The sequence below is a fragment of the Triticum aestivum genome, chromosome 7A (assembly GCF_018294505.1).
Source record: "Triticum aestivum cultivar Chinese Spring chromosome 7A, IWGSC CS RefSeq v2.1, whole genome shotgun sequence".
Taxonomy (NCBI): domain Eukaryota; kingdom Viridiplantae; phylum Streptophyta; class Magnoliopsida; order Poales; family Poaceae; genus Triticum; species Triticum aestivum.
Window position 1 is genome coordinate 597476586 of NC_057812.1, and position 21215 is coordinate 597497800.

The 21215-nt window shown below is 43.2% G+C and overlaps 1 long non-coding RNA gene across 15 annotated transcripts; it reads right to left on the reverse strand.

The window, feature by feature from the left end:
• Positions 1 to 2085: 2085 nt before the first annotated feature.
• LOC123148518 (uncharacterized) lies at positions 2086 to 20762 on the reverse strand. 15 transcript variants are annotated; one of them, XR_006473965.1, is made up of 8 exons: positions 20182 to 20761; positions 16621 to 16771; positions 6704 to 6831; positions 3940 to 4154; positions 3748 to 3834; positions 2840 to 3635; positions 2603 to 2755; positions 2086 to 2514 (listed from the first exon to the last, which is right to left on the reverse strand). It is a non-coding gene; the product is annotated as an uncharacterized lncRNA (long non-coding RNA). The 15 variants fall into 15 exon arrangements; XR_006473964.1 differs by having other exon boundaries at positions 2840 to 3399; positions 3571 to 3635; positions 3748 to 4154; XR_006473963.1 differs by having other exon boundaries at positions 2840 to 3214; positions 3310 to 3399; positions 3571 to 4154.
• Between the last annotated feature and the right edge of the window lie 453 nt (positions 20763 to 21215).

A 21215-nucleotide genomic window follows, 5' to 3' on the forward strand; every position in this document is an offset into this window, starting at 1 on the left:
TAAACCTTTTCACCTAACTTGGGAGCTTAGATATATGTGACACGAGTGATGCTTTCATACCTCACCGTCTATCTGTCAACCCATCTTTTGGAGCATATGTTAAGTATACATGGTTTCCTGTGACAGCACCGTCGGTCGTTGGACGGCAGGCATCCATCGTGCTTGCCCCCCACTGCCGTCTACATCATCGTCTTTCCGGGACACTAGCATCGGCTCTCCGTCGAGACAGACCACTCTATGCATCTGAGATCTTGGTGCGGGCATGATCGTCCAAGGACTAGACTCCACCTGTTCTTTACCTGCGAACTTCGCAGTGCTCGTATCCATACAGCCGATTACCTGTAGCAGAGATAGGCACCTCTGCCTATTTTATCTCCATATACGTATCAGTGAGTTGAATGCAACCAATTTTCTGTTGCGAGTGGTAGTGGAAAATAAAAGGGACGCGCGCGTCCTCACCTATGCAAGCTTGCTAATGAATATGATTGACTTAAATGAAACAGAGGTCAATGCACTTGCGCATGGTTTTGCACCTGATGCTGGTTTTGCGCCGATGCTGGTTTTGCCTGGATGTGCAACAGTTGTCTTGTTTGATTGTTAATTGCTGGGTGCTGGAGCCTGGGGTGGACTATTTAATTTCTCTGCATTGTTGCTTAGTGCAGCAGCAGCAGCACTTGGCAATGTGTAGCAGTGAGTGCACTCACTAGTTAGCCCACTTAGCATTAGCGTGATATTGAAAGACTATTGTCTCAATTTACTTGCTTTGATGTAATTCCTGGATTCCTGACTAGGGTTATCCTAGTCTATTTATTTATTGTGAGCGAGTTATTTTTTTGTACCCTTTTGTTGTTCATCCATTCCCTGTATCTGAGGTCTGAGCCATATGGTGGTGTGTGATTGAGTTCCTGTGTGCTGCTGTTAGCCGTTGATATGGCGGTGCCTGCTTATGTCTGTTCATATGTAGAATCTCTGACTGATGTATGTTTGGGAGAGAGAGAGATAGCAAGCACAAGGAAAATCTGACTGATGACAAACATATAATATATGCAGTGAACACGACACACGGCTATCTGATCACAAACCTTTTACGACTGTGCTGTGCGTGCATACCTCACCATCTTTCTATCCATCCCTATCTATTGCAATGTTTATTATCGTATATATAGATTTGGCTTGGTGTCTGTTCTCGGTGACACTGACACCGTCGGTCGGTGGTTGGATGGCAGACATGGCGTGCGCTTCCTCCATTGCCGTACGTCCACATCGATCGTCGCCACTTCCTCCATTAACTCCGTCGTCGGTCTCTCGATCTGAGACTGAGCCTGTACCTTCGTGTCTGCTCGGGGCCTTCCCTATCCTCGCGAAAACTGAACTGTGCCTTTCGCCAGCAGTTTCAGCAAGAAACTGAACTGAACTGAACTTCCCAGTCTATTTGAACCGGGGAACGTGGCCTTGTTGCATTTACAGAACTTCTTTGTCAGAACTTAGCGTGCATGTCCATGATGATCCTTGGCTCCCCGCCTACCGGAGGCAGAAGGGTCACCGGAGACCAGGAGGGGCAGGACAGAAGCAGCATGGAGCAACCGGACTAGCACGCCGACGGCTGGTTTTCCTGTCTTTTTTCTCTTGGCACATTGATAGGGGGACAGATCTGTATTTTTTTTTCACTTTGCCGGACCAGGAGGGGCAGGACAGAAGCAGCATGGAGCAACCGGACTAGCACGCCGACGGCTGGTTTTCCTGTCTTTTTTCTCTTGGCACATTGATAGGGGGGACAGATCTGTATTTTTTTTTCACTTTGCCGGTTCATTCTGATTAGGTGCATGGTTGTAAATGTTCCATCAACTCACCTTGTAGCTAGCTAAACTCTTGTATAAGATCTTTTCTTATACTTGATGTCTTTTCTTCCAAAAAAAATCATTTTAATTCATTTTTCTGGCGCCAGAGGGAACCCCCTGGCTTTTCTTCCACAGATGGCTCCGGCAGCCAAGCATACAATATTTCCCAAAGACGCATGGTATTACCGGCACTGGCTTGACCAGTTTTTTTTTTCAACAAGGCTTGACCAGTTCAGCTAACATCACGAAACCAAAAGGGACACAGAATATGAGTTGCAATGTCCATCCATCAACCAAGATAAAATGGGAGCTAGTTTCTCACAACTCACACACAAGTAGTAGTACATGCTAACAGGTCCATGTCAGGACAGAGGCCAGGGATTCAGTACGACATTGAACAACCAAATGTCTAGCTAGATTAAGTCCCGCGCATGTCCGGAGCAAAAGCTCTATGCTAAGATGCATTCCATATGCAGAAGACCGATGAGCTCAGCTTCCTATGGAAAGCAGGAACGGTCTAGTCTGTCCTCACGTCGACACGATATGCCCGAGAGATCTTGCATCGGCAAGCAGTATAGCCTTCAGCACGGGAAGTCTGTCCTCTTTTTCAGCAGTGGATCGTTACCTTCTTAAGGTGTCTGGCTTCAAACGACATTCCCTTAGCTGTGTAAATCGGCTGCTTTTTAAGAGTATAACATGTCAACAAGAATTCATGTCTTCGCTAAGTAAATAGACAAGGACAAATGCTGAGTGTCGTCAACCACCTTGAGCTTCAGACCAAGAATCTAAAGCATAGGAGAGTGCTCGAAGAAGCAAGCTAAAGGAGCAGATTTGTTGGAAAAACACCATTCTCCAAGGGAGAGACTTGTCAGATTGATGAACATTGGGCACCTTGGAGTCATTCTTTCGAATGCAACCTTCACATATGTAAAACAAAATAAGCACAGGTTTTAACGAAATAAATATTTCAGACATGTATAGAGATTAAGAAGCAGCCATACCTCTATTATTTCCAGAGTCTTCAATGACTGGTGAAATCTCAGGAAAATCAGGTGTGTTGTCTGCCAACTGCAGATTTTCCAAAGATGGGCATTCGGTGCTGAGCTGATCAAAGAAACTTGTAAATAACATTAATGAGCTTTATACTTCACAGATTTGAAGATGCAAAGTAGATAACTAGAGGGTCTAAGTAAAAAGCTTGTCATCTTGTACTTTCAGTGAATTCAATCGATTTAACTTTATCACGCCTGATGGCATGATCGATCCAATAGTTGGCCGCATAAATGGCAAAAGAGAGAAGTCAGAGAGTGTCCAATGTAGCATTAGCTATACCCTGCTGCTCAAACAAACTTTCTGCAAACTTGCTGAACTTTAATCTGTCCATATCAAAGTGATAAATATCCATATCAAGGTATGGCGCTGAAGTCCATAATGGACAGCATGTTCAGGATATCATGCTTGTGCGTACAACCTTATATGCTGGCATAAAGGACATGATATGATAGTATGCTCTCATGAAGGATGGTAATCCTGTCATCACAGCAAGGCTGCTCTTCATTTCCTATAGGAGCTTGATCAATTAGACACGCATCACAAGTTTGCTATTAGCTGCATGAATGATGAGGCATGCGACTCCAGGAAACAAATTTCTTTCTGAAAATGCATTTGAAGGACCCAATGACAGCAAAATGTGAATGATGTAAGCAAGAACTAAAATCATGAAGGGACATACATGTTGCTATTGATTACCACTAGATAGCACCCCCTGAAGATTACTCTGTGCCTGAATGATTTGACCTACAAATTCGTTGCAGAAACATCACAGCTGAGAGTTCAAACATTTGATAAAAACAACGCAATCTATTGTACAGCTTATAATCATAATCAGCCTGAAAATAAAAACACACACCAGATCTTTTAGCTTGCAGTCTAAATAGATATGCTTTCAACAGCTCAAGGAAAAAGAACATTAAAAGAAATAAACCTTCCTCCCATTCTGTGAAATGCAATATCAGTATTCACAAGGTATGCAGAAAGCATACTAAATACCATGCTTTAGAAGACATAATGGAATGAAAGTTGACTGAAGAATGAGCTGTACTTGCAGCGAGTACTTCAAAATATTTTCGCAAATATGCAGAAGGCTTGTGTATCATTTCATTGCTAGATAGGGTCGATAAAGAAAAATCCGTGCACATGAATGCACACATGATTGCTCATCCAAGCGGTAGCACGCACACACTAAACCCCAGGGAGAACTCCGCACACCCCTTTCATCCCCAGTCTGCTCCATGTCTGCGCATCGTCGTTGATAGTCTGCACTAGATACTTTCCACTCTTAATAAATATGAACTAGGAGAGAGAACTCTAACAAGCTATAAATTAAAAATGACAGAGGAAGATTTGTTTTCACAAATCTAATTGTTTTTCTGATTATACCTGGCATTAGTTTGCATTAGGCCTGCCAGTATTTTTAGAAAATAAAACATCATAACAAAATAAATGTGGAAGAGCACAAACACGGGTATGAAAACATAAACCCTTCACAACACAAAAATCTTCTTCCAGTAGTATGATACCTCCCACCATATGATGTTTCTTTATTCAGAATATGGTAGTAAATAACCATAACACACAGAAATAGAAGTACCAGCTTTTTTTCGCTCAGAATATTTCTATATTTGACAAAGGCAAAAAGAACATTCTGTTTCCGCAAATAAGTCCTGAAAAGGCTACGCCTGCTATCAACATCATCACAACATCCTGAAGAAGAATAAGCCACAGCTCCAATCAAAAGCAGTGATCAGTGAACATGTCCTCTTCTTGATCTTCAAGGACTTCACAAAAGGTGAATTATGTTCTCACCTTGAACAACACTAAAATTTTCCATCGATCCATCACATCCATATACATCTATGACACCCAGGAGCATGTAGAAACCAAAAATACAAATATGGCAATGCAAATTTGAAGCGTGAGCAGGATGATACACTAGCAAACAACTAGCAAATGGAACAGCCAGGGGGCGGGGAGAGACAGTTCTCATAGCGTTGACATGTGAGACTCACGAGTCTCTTTACTGATTTGGTACATCCAGTCATTGGCACCACCAGCACCTCCTCCAACAAAGACCACCTCCATGGTACCCAGGTTCAAACTATGGATTCCTTCAGGACTAGTGGTCCAAGAGAAGCTGCATGCGGATATTATGGGCTGCCTCAGGGGTTGGCATGTATGACATGTAGAGCAAGGTCGTATGACCACTCCAATGACACTTGTCAGCGAAAAGGGACAAAAGTTCATTATGAACAATTCACACTGCTTCACACTACTTTGTCACCTTTTCCCTTATAATGTGAAGGTTGCAAAGCTGGCTTCCCGAGCGTTATTTGGCGAGGTGGGTGGCAGTCCACTTCATTCTCCACTGGGCAGTAGACCCCGCCCCACGTATTAGATATTGAGAAAAAAAATGAAAACCTCCGTTTTTCCCACCCCCACTTAACTCTACTTGTGTTTCTTCCCGTTCTGATTACATTCCAGGGAAGGGAAGTATTTGTGTGTCGTTTGGTGTGACGTGGCATTTATGTCAAGCGTTTTGCCCACCACATTCCTTCTTAGAAGGTTTTGTGTGACATGGCATCCATATCAAGCTAGGAACAACGGAAAGAAACAGAAATAGAGGGGTGGGGGCGGAAAATAGAGGTTTCCATTTTTTGCTCAATATCTAAGATGTGGGGTTTGCTGCCCTGAACGATGTAGGAAAGTTGACGATTTGCCAATCACCTCGCCAAATAACACTCGTGAAGCCAACTTTGGAACCTCCCCATTATAAGGAAAAAGGGCACGAACAAATGTGGAACAGTGTGAACTGTACGTAATGTTTGTACTCTTCCGCTGAGAAATAACTGTCATTAGCGTGGCCATACAACCTTGCTACACATGTTATACATGCCGACCCTGAGCCAGCCCATAATAGTCACATCCAGCTTCTCCTTTTGGTCCACCAGTCCGGAAGAAAGCCATAGTTCGAACCTGGTTGCCATGGAGGTGGTCTTTGATGGAGAAGTTACTGACGATGCCAATGACCGGAGCTCCCAAATCAGGAAAGAGATTCGCGAGTCTCACATCTCACCGTTGTGAGCACCGTCTCTCTTCTCCCCTTGGCCGTTGATTTGCTAGTTGTTTGGTGGTATATCATACTGCTCGCACTTCAAATTCTCATTGTTATGTCCGTAATTTTGGTTTCTGCATGCTACTGGGCTTGATAGATGTATGTGGGTGTGATGGATTGGTGGAAAATTTGGTATTGTCCAGATGAGAGCCTATTTCGCCTTTTGTGAAGTCCTTAAAATCAAGCAGAAGACATGTTCATTGACCACAATTTTTGATTGGCGCGGAATTCAAACAAGGTTCATGCAACGAGCTCAGGTATCTATACAGGCTCGGTCCCTCTATCATCAAGCAATACCTTCACTCATGCACAGCTAGACAGTGGTCAAGCTGCGGATCCAATGTCATCATTGATGTTCCACATGAAATAGGAAACAATGGTATTACTGAGGTTAGGGCTGCCTGTGGCAGTCACCAATTAGTGCATAGTTAATTCCCTCCCACCCATGGTAATCCATATTATACTTGCCGTCCAGTCAGTTATATTCTTATGTAGTGAACTCTTGTGCCTTGCCCTAGTATTACATAAATACTCTACTGGATATCTGAGATTTCCCCGGATAAGGTGCAAAGCCCGATCATGTGATAAGTCACAGACTAGTAGCCAGAAGCACTCCTGTTTTAAGCTTTAACATACTTAACAGCATATCAAGATCCATAAAAAGTCAATGAAAGATTACAGAAATGGAATATACCTGGTTAACAGCTACTGCAAAAACAATACTCTCTGATCCGGCAGCAACATCCAGAAGATATTGCTAGCAACATCCAGTGCGATTTATCGGACTCATCTGGTGACAGTGCCAGCATCAGAGCCTCAGATCTGTGCAGATAATATTAAAAAGCAATGAGATATGTTATACATCTCGTGCACTTCCAAGTTCAAACAACAGCACTCCAAATAATGTGATAATATATGATGTGCGCCGAGTGAGCAGCCAGGAACATGTAGGGTGTGTGTGTGTGTAAGAAAAAAAACCAATTCAAGTTGCATACATTTATAAGAAACGCTTAATGGAAATAAGACGATATATAGGTCAAACTAATAACTGAGTACAATCATATAAATCACTGTTTGGGTATCAAATCAACATGTATCCACGCAAAATGGTTTGCAGGTAGCCAACTTAATGTGTCAGGCTATATACTTTCCACTCTGAATAAATATGAACCTGGAGAGAGAAGAAGTCTAACAAGCTATAAATTAAAAATAACAGAGGAAGATTTGTTTTCAAGTTATAGCCTGTTAGTTTGTACTAGGCCTGCCAGTTAATGGTTTGACTATGGCGGAAGTCTGAACTGTCAGAATGGGCTAGTATTTTTAGAAAATAAAACGGCGACATAAGGAAATAAATGTCGAAAGAGCACAGATGCAGGTATGAAAACATAAACCCTTCACAACACAAAAATCTTCTTCCGGTAGTAGGATACCTCCCACCATATACTGTTTCTTCATTGAGAATATGGTAGTAAATAACCATAACACACAAAGAATAGAAATAGCAGCTTTTCTTTGCTCAGAAAATTTCTATATTTGACAAAGGCAAAATAGAAACTCCGCCTATGTTGTCTCAGCATAGCCGTTCCCAAGCCCGGGTAAAGGAGGAGGGTTGTGATAGGCTTGTCAAGCCAACGTAAAAACTCAGCCACTCTTATGGAGATGAAACCCAAAAGATTTTCATCGGGGCGTAACCCTCTCATCGACGCGCCACATCAGAACCCGGGTGTGGTGTCAAATGGCCAAGGGCCGGGCCGTCACCCCCGCGGTGACGTGCTGTATCTTGATCTGGATACGGTGTCAAGTGAGCGAGGATCGGGTCGCCGCATCCTTAGTGGCGCGCTACATCGGCGCCCGGATGTATTTTCGTACACACATCTTTTGAATTCTTTAACAAAATTCGTTGATAGTCTGCACTAAATACTTTTGAGTTCGTTGATAGTCTGCACTAGATACTTTCCACTCTTAATATGAACTAGGAGAGAGAAGAAGTCTAACAAGCTATAAATTAAAAATGACAGAGGAAGATTTGTTTTCACAAATCTAATTGTTTTTGTGATTATACCTGGCTTTAGTTTGTATTAGGCCTGCCAGTATTTTTAGAAAATAAAACAGCGACAAAACGAAATAAATGTAGAAGAGCACAAACGCAGATATGAAAATATAAACCCTTCAAAACACAAAAATCTTCTTCCAGTAGTATGATAGCATATGATGTTTCTTTATTCAGAATATGGTAGTAAATAACCATAACACACAGAAATAGAAGTACCAGCTTTTTTTCGCTCAGAATATTTCTATATTTGACAAAGGCAAAAAGAACATTCTGTTTCCGCAAATAAGTCCTGAAAAGGCTACGCCTGCTATCAACATCATCGCAACATCCTGAAGAAGAATAAGCCACAGCTCCAATCAAAAGCAGTGATCAGTGAACATGTCCTCTGCTTGATCTTAAAGGACTTCACAAAAGGTGAATTATGTTCTCACCTTGAACAACACTAAAATTTTCCATCGATCCATCACATCCATATACATCTATGACACCCAGGACATGTAGAAACCAAAAATACAAATATGGCAATGCAAATTTGAAGCGTGAGCAGGATGATACACTAGCAAACAACTAGCAAATGGAACAGCCAGGGGGCGGGGAGAGACAGTTCTCATAGCGTTGACATGTGAGACTCACGAGTCTCTTTACTGATTTGGTACATCCAGTCATTGGCACCACCAGCACCTCCTCCAACAAAGACCACCTCCATGGTACCCAAGTTCAAACTATGGATTCCTTCAGGACTAGTGGTCCAAGAGAAGCTGCATGCGGATATTATGGGCTGCCTCAGGGGTTGGCATGTATGACATGTAGAGCAAGGTCGTATGACCACTCCAATGACACTTGTCAGCGAAAAGGGACAAAAGTTCATTATGAACAATTCACACTGCTTCACACTACTTTGTCGCCTTTTCCCTTATAATGTGAAGGTTGCAAAGCTGGCTTCCCGAGCGTTATTTGGCGAGGTGGGTGGCAGTCCACTTCATTCTCCACTGGGCAGTAGACCCCACCCCACGTATTAGATATTGAGAAAAAAAAATGAAAACCTCCGTTTTTCCCACCCCCACTTAACTCTACTTGTGTTTCTTCCCGTTCTGATTACATTCCAGGGAAGGGAAGTATTTGTGTGTCGTTTGGTGTGACATGGCATTTATGTCAAGCGTTTTGCCCACCACATTCCTTCTTAGAAGGTTTTGTGTGACATGGCATCCATATCAAGCTAGGAACAACGGAAAGAAACAGAAATAGAGGGGTGGGGGTGGAAAATAGAGGTTTCCATTTTTTGCTCAATATCTAAGATGTGGGGTTTGCTGCCCTGAACGATGTAGGAAAGTTGATGATTTGCCAATCACCTCGCCAAATAACACTCGTGAAGCCAACTTTGGAACCTCCCCATTATAAGGAAAAAGGGCACGAACAAGTGTGGAACAGTGTGAACTGTACGTAATGTTTATACTCTTCCGCTGAGAAATAACTGTCATTAGCGTGGCCATACAACCTTGCTACACATGTTATACATGCCGACCCTGAGCCAGCCCATAATAGTCACATCCAGCTTCTCCTTTTGGTCCACCAGTCCGGAAGAAAGCCATAGTTCGAACTTGGTTGCCATGGAGGTGGTCTTTGATGGAGAAGTTACTGACGATGCCAATGACCGGAGGTCCCAAATCAGGAAAGAGATTCACGAGTCTCGCATCTCAGCGTGTGAGCACCATCTCTCTTCTCCCCTTGGCCGTTTGATTTGCTAGTTGTTTGGTGGTATATCATATTGCTCGCACTTCAAATTCTCACTGTTATGTCCGTAATTTTGGTTTCTGCATGCTACTGGGCTTGATAGATGTATGTTGGTGTGATGGATTGGTGGAAAATTTGGTATTGTCCAGATGAGAGCCTATTTCGCCTTTTGTGAAGTCCTTAAAATCAAGCAAAAGACATGTTAAAAAAAAAGGGCAACCTGGTGCATGTAGCTCCCGCTTGCGCAGGGTCCAGGGAAGGGTCCGACCACTTTGGGTCTATAGTACGCAGCCTTTCCCTACATTTCTGTAAGAGGCTGTTTCCAGGACTTGAACCCATGACCTCATGGTCACAAGGCAGCAGCTTTACCACTGCGCCAAGGCTCCCCTTCAAGCAAAAGACATGTTCATTGACCAAAATTTTTGATTGGCCCAGAACTCAAACAAGGTTCATGCAACGAGCTCAAGTATATATACAGACTCGATCCCTCTATCATCAAGCAATACCTTCACTCATGCACGGCTAGACAGTGGTCAAGCTGCGGTTCCACATGAAATAGGAAACAGTGGTATTACCGAGGTGAGGGCTGCCTGTGGCAGTCATCAATTAGTGCACAGTTAATTCCCTCCCACCCATGGTAATCCACATTATACTTGCCAGACAGTTGTATTCTTATGTAGTGAACTCTTGTGCCTTGCCCTATTATTACATAAATACTCTACGGGATATCCGAGATTTCCCCGGATAAGGAGCAAAGCCTGATCATGTGATTTAAGTCACAGACTGGTAGCCAGAAGCACTCCTTTTTCAAGCTTTATCATACTTCACAGCATATGATTGGAGTATCAGCAAAGAGCTAGCTATGGACAGGGGTGCGTGGAAGCTTGCAATCCACGTGCCAGAGCCATGAGTTGGTTGCAAGATCTTATGGGTTTCACCTCTAGCCTACCCCAACTTGTTTGGGACTAAAGGCTTTGTTGTTGTTGTTGTTGTTGTTGTTGTTGTATACTTCACAGCATATCAAGATCCATAAAAAGTCAAATGAAAGATTACAGAAATGGAATATACCTGGTTAACAACTACTGCGAAAACAACTCTATCTTATCTGGCAGCAACATCCAGTGCAATTTCTCGGACTCATCTAGTGACAGTGCCAGCATCAGAGCCTCAGATATGTGCAGATAATATTAAAAGGCAATGAGATATGTGATACATCTCATGCACTTCCAAGTTCAAACAATAGCATTCCAAATAACGTGATAATATATGATGTGAGCCGAGTGAGCAGCCAGGAACATGTAGTGTGTGTGTGTGTAAGAAAAAAAAAACAATGGAAGTTGCATACATTTACAACAAACGCTTAATGGAAATAAGAAGATATATAGGTCAAACTAATAACTGAGTACAATCATATAAATCACTGTTTGGGTATCAAATCAACATGTTGTGTCCACACAAAATGGTTTGCAGGTAGCCAACTTGCGTCAGGCTATATACTTTCCACTCTGAATAAATACTCCCTCCGTCCGAAAATACTTGTCATCAAAATGGATAAAAAGGGATGTATCTAGAACTAAATTACGTCTAGATACATCCCCTTTTATTCATTTTGATGACAAGTATTTCCGGACGGAGGGAGTATGAACCTGGAGAGAGAAGAAGTCTTAACAAGCTATAATTTAAAAATAAGAGGCAGATTTGTTTTCAAGTTATAGCCTGTTAGTTTGTACTAGGCCTGCCAGTTAATGGTTTGACTATGGTGGAAGTCTGAACAGTCAGAATGGGCTAGTATTTTTAGAAAATAAAACGGCGACAGAAGTCAAAATATGTCGAAGAGCACAGACGCAGGTATGAAAACATAAACCCTTAACAACACAAAAATCTTCTTCCAGTAGTAGGATACCTCCGACCATATAATGTTTCTTCATTGAGAATATGATAGTAAATAACCATAACACACAAAAGAATAGACGTACCAGCTTTTTTTTGGTCAAAAAATTTCTATATTTGACAAAGGCAAAATAGAACATGTCCTGAAAAGGATATGCCTGCTACCAACAGCACGCAAGATCGTGAATAATAATAAGCCACAGCTCCAATCAAAAGCTGTGATCAATGAACATGTCCTCTGCTTGATCTTAAAGGACTTCACAAAAGGTGAAATATGCTTTCATCTTGACAACACCAAATTTTTCCATCAAACCTATGACATCCACATACATCTATGTCGCCCAGGGGCATGTAGAAACCAAAATTACATATATAGCAATGCAAATTTGAAGTGCGGGCAGGATGATACACTAGCAAATGAAACGGCCAGGGGGGAGAAGATAGATAGTTCTCATAGCACTGACATGTGAGACTCACGAGTCTCTTTCCAGATTTAGGACATCCAATTGTTGGCACCGCCAGCACCTCCACCTCCATTGAAGACCACCTCCATGGCAACCAGGTTCAAACTATGGACTCCTCAAGGACTTGTGGTCCAAGAGAAGAAGTTGGATGTGAGTATTATGGGCTGGCTCAGGGGTCGGCATGTATGACATGTGGAGCAACGTCATATGACCACGCTAATGCCACTTATTTGTCAGCAAGAAAGTACTAAAGTTCATTACGAACAGTTCACACTGCTTCACACTACTTTGTCGCCTTTTTCCTTATAATGTGGAGGTTGTAAAGCTGCTTCCCGAGCATTATTTGGCGAGGTGGGTGGCAGGTCGTCAACTTTTCCACTTCATTCTCCACTGGGCAATAGACCCCACATATTACATATTGAGAGAAAAATGGAAATCTCCCTTTTTCCCACCGCCACCGCACACTACTGTTTCTTCCCGTTCTGATTACATTCTAGGGAAGGGAAGTATTTGTGCTGTGGTTTGGTGTGAAGTGGCATTTATGTCAAGTGTTTAGCCACCACATTCCCTGTTAGGTGGTTTTGTGACATGGCATCCATATCAAGCTAGGAACGACGGGAAGAAACATTAGTGGGTGGACTGGAAAACAGAGGTTTCCATTTTTTTTCTCAATATCTAATGTGTGGAGTCTACTACCAAGTGGAGAATGATGTGGAGAAGTTCACGATTTGCCAGCCACCTCGCCAAATAACGTCATGAAGCCAGCTTTGGAACCTCTCATTATAAGGAAAAAGGCGACAAACTAGTGTTAAGCAGTGTGAACTGTTCATAATGAACTTTTGGACTTTTTCCCTGATAAATAAGGGGCATTGGCATGGCCATGTGACCTTGCTCCATATGCCATACATGCCGACCCCGAGCCAGCCCATAATACTCACATCCAGCTTATCCTTTTATTGGACCAGTCTAGAAGGAAACCATAGTTTGAACCTGGGTGCCATGGAGGTGGTGTTTGATGGAGCAGGAGGTGCTGGCAGTGCCAACGACTGGAGGTACCAAATCAGAAAAGAGATTCGCGAGTCTCACATCTCAGCGTTCTGAGCACCGTCTCTGTCATCCCCCCTGGTCGTTTGATTTGCTAGTTGTTTGTTAGTATATCATCATGCTCACACTTGAAATTCACATTGCTATGTCCATAATTTTGGTCTGTGCATGCTACTGGTGTGATAGATGTATGTGTATGTGATGGATCGGTGGAAAATTTGGTGTTGCCAGGTGAGAGCATATTTCACCTTTTATGAAGTCCTTAAAGATCAAGCAGAAGGCATGTTCATTGATCACAGTTTTTCACTACAGTTGCGGCTTATTCTTCAAGATCTCGCGATGATGTTGATAGCAGGCGTAGCCTTTTCAGGACTTATTTGTGAACACAGAATGTTCTACTTTGCCTATGCCAACTATAGAAATATTTTTGAGAAAAAAACAAGTAGTAGTATTGGTACCATACTTGTGTTATGGTTATTTACTACCATATTTTGAATGAACAAACATTATATGGTGGTACGCGTTGCACAACCCACATGTGACCATTGGATGTCAAGATGACACCGGAGACCTACGAAGGGCATGGTAGCTAGGAGGATGCCTGAGGCAGTGACCCTATACTATGATGGTCGTATGTGTGATGAGTGTTGTCAATGTCACATGGTTCTAGGAGTGCATGTTTGTTCACCACAAATATTAGGTCAGTTGAATCCCGCTCCTAATCACGACTTCGGTTTCTCTCGCCGTTAACATAGGCGGTACTTGCGTTGTGGTGCTTTGTGAAGCATCTTTTGTGCTCCTTTGGGAGTATGTGATGGTCTTCCCGCCCTCCTTGGGTGGGTCATGCCGGATCTGGTTTGCTAGGTGGAGGGGGAGAAGAATTCAATGGGTGGAGGGGGCAAGAAGGATTTTGCGCTCCTTTGGGAGTATGTGATGGTCTTCCTGCCCTCCTTGGGTGGGTCATGCCGGATCTGGTTTGCTAGGTGGAGAGGGAGAAGGATTTGACGGGTGAAGGGGGCAAGAAGGATTCGGTGCGGCAGAGTGTTTTTTTAACAACATTCATTTAGTGCGTCGTTGGTGCGTTTGTTTTGTGATTTCCATCACATTGACGACCGGTGGAGGGTTTGTGGCCTTTGTATCCGGTTTCCCCTAATTAACCGGGCAACTCTTTTCTTCCATATGGAATGCAGGAACCCACTGCCCGTGTCGAGTTGTTACTTGAAAAATAGCTAGCTTGACATGAAACTGAGGGACTACTCCTTGAACTGTTGTACAATCAACAACATATGTGCATGGTTAAAACCATGGCAAATAATGGTTTGAATACATGTGAGGATCAGATAACTGATCATACCCTTGTTACTCTCAAGTGGATATATCCCTGAGAGAGATAATACAAGACTCATTGCAATCAAACCTTCTAAATCTTATATGATAGAACGAATGACGGGAACAACAAATGCAGGGAGAGGAAAGGCAGAGAGGTGACCAAGTGAGTGAGTAAAGAAGCTAAGCAAACTTCCCAAATTACACTCCCATACTCCCATGGTGATGCAAGGCTCTTTAGAAGTCGTGTTGCAAGGAGTAATTAACTGGCTAGAAAGGCTTCATCAAGATCGTCTATTCACATATCAAACAAGTTGCGAAGCGAAAGCATTGAACATTTGGAGCTACAACTTAGTGGGCGACACAAAGAAGTTGGAAACGACATATAGCAATACAACTTAAACTTTAATAAAATGAGAAATATAGTTACCTTCTTCAAAACAAATAGAAAAGAGAAAACTTTGTGTGTGCCATTCAAACTTCACTAAGAAATTAAAAGACGGTGACATTCCCTAACTCTTATTACCGTGTAGGACATGGAGGTTCCGGTGTGCGCCATTCATTTTCTTTTTCTCCCATGTGACCTCTAACTCGTATTACTGTGCCTGGCATGGAAATGTTGTGTATTATACACAATGGCCTACTAAAACCATATACAGTGTACTAGAATGTTGTGTATGCCGCATGTAAATATTGTGTGTGCCGGCTGAGCAGGTGAGCAATGCAACAACAAATAGATGCACAAAGAGTACACTGTTCTACATAGATGAGGGAATATCAGGTGTATGTATGCGTGCACATGCGCGCCTCCGGGCCAAATGGGAACAGCAAATAACATGGCGACCTTGCTCCACTATAATCCTTTTCGGAAAAAAATTATGGTCGATTGCAACCTAATACTCCCTCCATTCCATCAATGTCAATCAATTGTGGTGTCACTCAGGACCTTCACGGACCAAGGCCGCTAGGCTGAGAATGCCTTATCGCCATCGGATCATGGTAGGCATGCCATAGGGTGTATCCGGGACAAAACCAAGTCTGCCTAGAGAACAAGAACGAGCAGTCTGACATGATGTGTTGCATCATTTCCGGTAGCATACATGCCAGCTAGTGCAGCAATCTAGTAGCAGTTTTGGCACGCAAGCAAGGTGAAGAATTTGATGGGCTAGGCGTCCATGACTTCTCAGTAAGCTTCCGATGCTGGGCCCAGAACGAGCCTTGGTACAGGGCTGAGTTGCTAGTCGTGTTATCGTGTATCAACAAACACTAAAGGAGGTAGTCTGGCTCGCCATGCAGCTGAAAGTCACGGAGGGCGAGCTTGACACTTTGAACTCTGTCTTTTTTTTTGGAAGACTATGAACTCTGTCAATTGTACCGAGTGCTATCGAAGTTAGCTCTTCAGTCTTCAGTACCAGAAAAGTCGGCATGGTTAAAATCATTCTCGTGAAAGGAACAAGGAGTGATTGATGTCAAAATCCTTTCATAAGCTCCCCACAGGCAGCAGCAGTTGCCGGCGATTTATAGTTAACTTTTGTAAATGTGTTGGGTCCAGAACTCAAACAAGGTTCATGCAACGAGCTCAGGTTCATGCAACGAGCTCATGTTTACAGTTAACTTTTGTAAATGTGTTGGGTCCAGAACTCAAACAAGGTTCATGCAACGAGCTCAGGTATACAGGCTCGGTCCCTCTATCATCAAGCAATACCTTCACTCATGCATGGCTAGATAGTGGTCAAGCTGTAGATCCAATGTCATCGTTGATGTTCTACATGAAATAGGAAGCAGTGGTATTACTGAGGTGAGGGCTGCCTGTGGTAGTCACCAATTAGTGCATGGTTAATTCCCTCCCACCCATGGTAATCCACATTATACTTGCTGTCCAGTCATTTATATTCTTATGTAGTGAACTCTTGTGCCTTGCCCTATTATTACACAAATACTCTACTTGATATCCGAGATTTCCCCGGATAAAGTGCGAGGCCCAGATCATGTGATAAGTCACATACTAGTAGCCAGAAGCACTCCTGTTTTAAGCTTTAACATACTTAACAGCATATCAAGATCCATAAAAAGTAAATTAGAGATTACAGAAATGGAATATACCTGGTTAACAGCTACTGCGAAAGCAATACTCTCTGATCTGGCAGCAACATCCAGAAGATATTGCTAGCAACATCCAGAAGATATTGCTACCAACATCCAGTGCGATTTCTCAGACTCATCTGGTGAAAGTGCTAGCATCAGAGCCTCAGATCTGTGCAGATAATATTAAAAAGTAATGAGATATGTGATACATCTCGTGCACTTCCAAGTTCAAACAATAGCAGTCCAAATAATGTGATAATATATGATGTGCGCCGAGTGAGCGGCCAGGAACATGTAGGTTGTGTGTGTGTAAGAAAAAAAACCAATGCAAGTTGCATACATTTACACCAAACGCTTAATGGAAATAAGAAGATATATAGGTCAAACTAATAGCTGAGTACAATCATATAAATCACTGTTTGGATATCAAATCAACATGTTGTATTCACACAAAATGGTTTGCAGGTAGCCAACTTAATGTGTCAGGCTATATACTTTTCACTCTGAGAACCTGGAGAGAGAGAAGACCAACAAGCTATAAATTAAAAATAAAAGAGGAAGATTTATTTTTACATTATAGCCTGTTAGTTTGTAGTAGGCCTGCCAGTTAATGGTTTGACTATGGTGGAAGACTGAACTGTCAGAATGGGCTAGTATTTGTAGTATGTATGCGTGCACGTGCATGCACACACACAAATCTCAAGCCTCCGGACCAAATGGGAACAGCAAATAGCATGGATGGAAGAGGTACGTAATTGTATACACGAACTACAAACGCAACCAAATATCGGTGGAAGCTTCGTGGCCTTTGTATCTGGTTTAACTGGGCAACTCTTTTTCCATATGGAGATGCAGGAAGCCCCTGGCCCTGTCGAGTTGGTACTTGAAAAATAGCTAGCTTGACATGAAACTGAGGGACTACTTGATCAGCTCTACAATCAACACCATATGCACCTGGTTAAAATCATAGCTTGACATTAAACTGAGGGACTACTTGCCGCAGAGTTCCATCGCCCACTATCTGCACAACCTCCCCCCTTCTCCTCGCTATCTGCTCTTCCCCCTTCCCCGTCTCCTTCGGCTACCTGCGCAAGTACGCCACCGAGGCCGTTGATGCCCCAACGTCTCTCCTATCTCCTCTCTTTCCTTCTACAGCAGGCCCACCGCCCACCACCACCACATTCCCCTCGTCATTCCCGTCCCCCCCAACGGCGACTTCTAGAAGTATGCCGCCGCCTGCGATCTGCTCAACTCTGAGGCCATGACGCCACCTACTGCTATTTCCCCTTCCCGGCCGACGCGCTCCACCCCCTATTCTGGTGTGATAGTTGATGTGGAGGTGCTACTGCCTTTCCTTGCCAAAACTTATCCTGCCCAGCCCTTGGCGCCTCCCGAATTCACTATTTTCTGCCACCAAGTCCGTGCCTTTTTGGAACCGTCCAGAAACCAGGTGGGTATGCAGATGGGACTCATACTGCCCGAACTAAGCCCAAGAAGCCATACACTGGTCACACTCTCACACATTGAGATCAAACAGAGTGTGAGGAGGTAGGATTCGCTGCCCTTCTCGTTTTGATCTGCTCGTCAAGGACCAAGGTATGGTGGTCTGACGAAGATTAAAATCTCATATATCTGACTATCTCTCAACAACTCTTGTTTCATTTCTGTCGGGCAATCCTTACTTGTGCAAATGCAGAGATTAAAGCATTAGTGGTAACATAGAGAACTGTCTTCTATGCCCAAGTCACCACTTCTTGTGAAATAAAACTTTAAGTATTAAAAGGAATCCCAAGCGTTGAATAAAACTTTTAGATTTATAAGTGCAGCATGCTTCATACTTCATCATTCTGGACATTTTTGCTGTGAATGTATTTTGTTTTCCCACCACCGGCTGCAAGTTATGAATCGTATATGGGTCCTGCTTGTTATGATAGGCTCTTGTGAAATGCTGTGAAATTTTGATTCTGTTTGGGTTTGTACTTTTTGGCTACCACACCTATGCATATCACTTGTTTTATCCGTATTGCTTACCAGATGATGATAAGATTTATCATGTGGAATTTCAGATCTGAGTCGCAACTCATTTAGTGGTATGCTCACGTCGTTAAGTGCTTGGAGCAAGGAGAAAGCTCGAAAGGTAAATCATTAGTCGAAACCGTGTGCCTATAAAATCTATATGTGTCTTTGAATTGTTTTTTTAGTAGTTGCCTTTGTTACTCTTTCTGTTCAGATAAAAACAGATGATGCCTACAACAGGTCGTTTTGTCATCAGCACCTCTCCTTTGCTTGGTAGCTCCAGTCCAATTTTTCAGGCTGCACCCTGGATATTTATTTCCATGCTGTCTGTTATCGACATTTTTTTTTGCAGAAACCTGGTTGATGTAAGAAGTTACAAGTATGTGAACTCATCCCTTCTATATACATATGTTTCAAAATCATTTTTTACTTGACATTTGGTTTTTTTGCTCTGTACAATGTTCTGCAACTGTTGTCCATTGTTTTTTTCCTTTGCCTAATTATACTACAGACCTCTACATGCTCCTTGTTTTGCCGGTCTAAATATACAGGAGACTATATATATGATGTATTGATTGTCCGATGTACTTTTAGGTGAGAAGATTAAGTACTGGTTGTCTGATGTTCTTTTAGGTGAGAACATAGATGAGCTTAACTATTCAGTCAAACACTTGTACTTCAATCTTGTTTCTTTGTTCTGGAAGCATTTATAAGTGTGTGCTCAGGCTATATAATATGTTTGTCATTTGGATATATTAATTGCTGCCATTTACCTTCACATTTAAGTCTGGTTTGCCTAATATACTAGCACAAAGTGAGCTGAATCCTTGGATAAAAGGTAACATAATAGCTTGTTTTGCTTTCTAGAGCTGTTCCAAGGAAAGCAACAGTTCCGTTGAAGTAGTTACTCTAAGGCTGTACATGATAATATGTACTGAAAATCGATGGCTGTGCCAGTGATTTGGGAGATTTGGCGTGAGCGCAATCGCCGCATTTTTCACAAATTAGAGTTGTTAGCTTGCCATTGACGAAGCCAATGTTGGAAGAATACCGGCGCACGACACATCATTCAGTAATAGTAATCTAGCTTGGTGGTCCTCGGGGATTCTGTGTGTTTCTCCTCTGCCTTTCCGGTGTTTTGTACATTGTTCACTCATGTCAATAAAATCAAAGTTGTCTGGTGCAATTGCCAAATGTTTATGGATAGATTTTCTATTTGTCACATTTTCTGTGTCCCCTCAATATGAGAGAGCAATGAGAAAACTGTGACGAGTCTTCTGCAAGTTGAAAATGTGGAAGAAAATGTTTGGCTTGGACAAGGGGGTTTATTAGTTGGAAACCATGTGTTTGATTTTGCTCAGTGTGTATCTATCAATGATATAACATCACATTGATCAAGATCTTGGTACATCTTTTATTGTTCACTAGGCTGCTGACCCTTGAGTAAACAATGTTCCACGAGATCTCTTGTAATTCCGTGGCGCAGCACGGGCATCTTACTAGTTACTTGCTAATACGTATCTCACTAGAGAACTTAAATCAAAACTGTGGATGTGATCTCACCTAGTAGTGCCAGGAGAGCGACTCCGCAATGTGGCCCTCGTGCTGGCCGGCGGCGAAGCGGCCACCTCTGCCGAAACTTGTATGATTGGCCTTCCTGTGCATCCATCTCCATGTCCAAGTGTCCAGGTCGCCAGCACGGTTGCTGAGGGACATGGACTGACGGACGGCGCCATCGCTAGCGCATCTGGATCTCCTCACCGGCCCACTCCTCCCGTTTCTACCCCGCCCGACAGAGGCACGGCGGCCGGGCGTCGAGGGTGCGGGGAGGGGAGGGGGGAGAGCTGTTCGTTGGATTGGTGGGCACGGTCGTCGTCGCCGACTTCAGAGACGCGGCGCCGCAGGAGACCGCGGGAGTAGGACGCAAACGCCAGCGCGAGAGAGGGGAGAAACTAAACTGGGCGGTACAAGCGGCGTGGTGACGACGGCTGGAGGAGTGGCGGCGGCCGGCGGCGGGGGTTGGTTGGTGAAGGGGAGGGAGGAAACACAAAATCAAACCCTCGATACAGGGACCCTTCGAAGAATTGGGAATTTGTACGCTACAATAACCCTAGAACTGGATACCGATTCACTCCACAGAAGAGAGCTTATAGTGACATATAAACAGTACTTCCTCCGTCTCATAATATAAGCGTTCTTATATTTTGGGACAGAGGGAATACTAATCAGCGATTAAAAAAATACGCCTAGTAATCAGTGATCTAAAAAACAGTAATCAGTGGACTGGTGAACCACTATTACGACAAGTTAATCCTCGTGCTTAGGCAACTCAGCACACAAGCCGCAGATCCACGTCCAAGCTTTCCGACCGTGCGATCTTTATAACCCGGCTCAAGCGGTATGCTTAAGATAACTGAATAAATCGACAGTACGCTTCACAAAATTGAATAATTTGTCAGCTGCAACTGAGCCTTTAGTACATGACAGTCGGAACAGAATCTTTGGGCGCAAACGAGATCTCTAACGTAAAGCCAATTACTGATGAAGGGCGTAGTACGACCAGCGCCGTTCATCTAGCATCCGATGATGCGCACTGT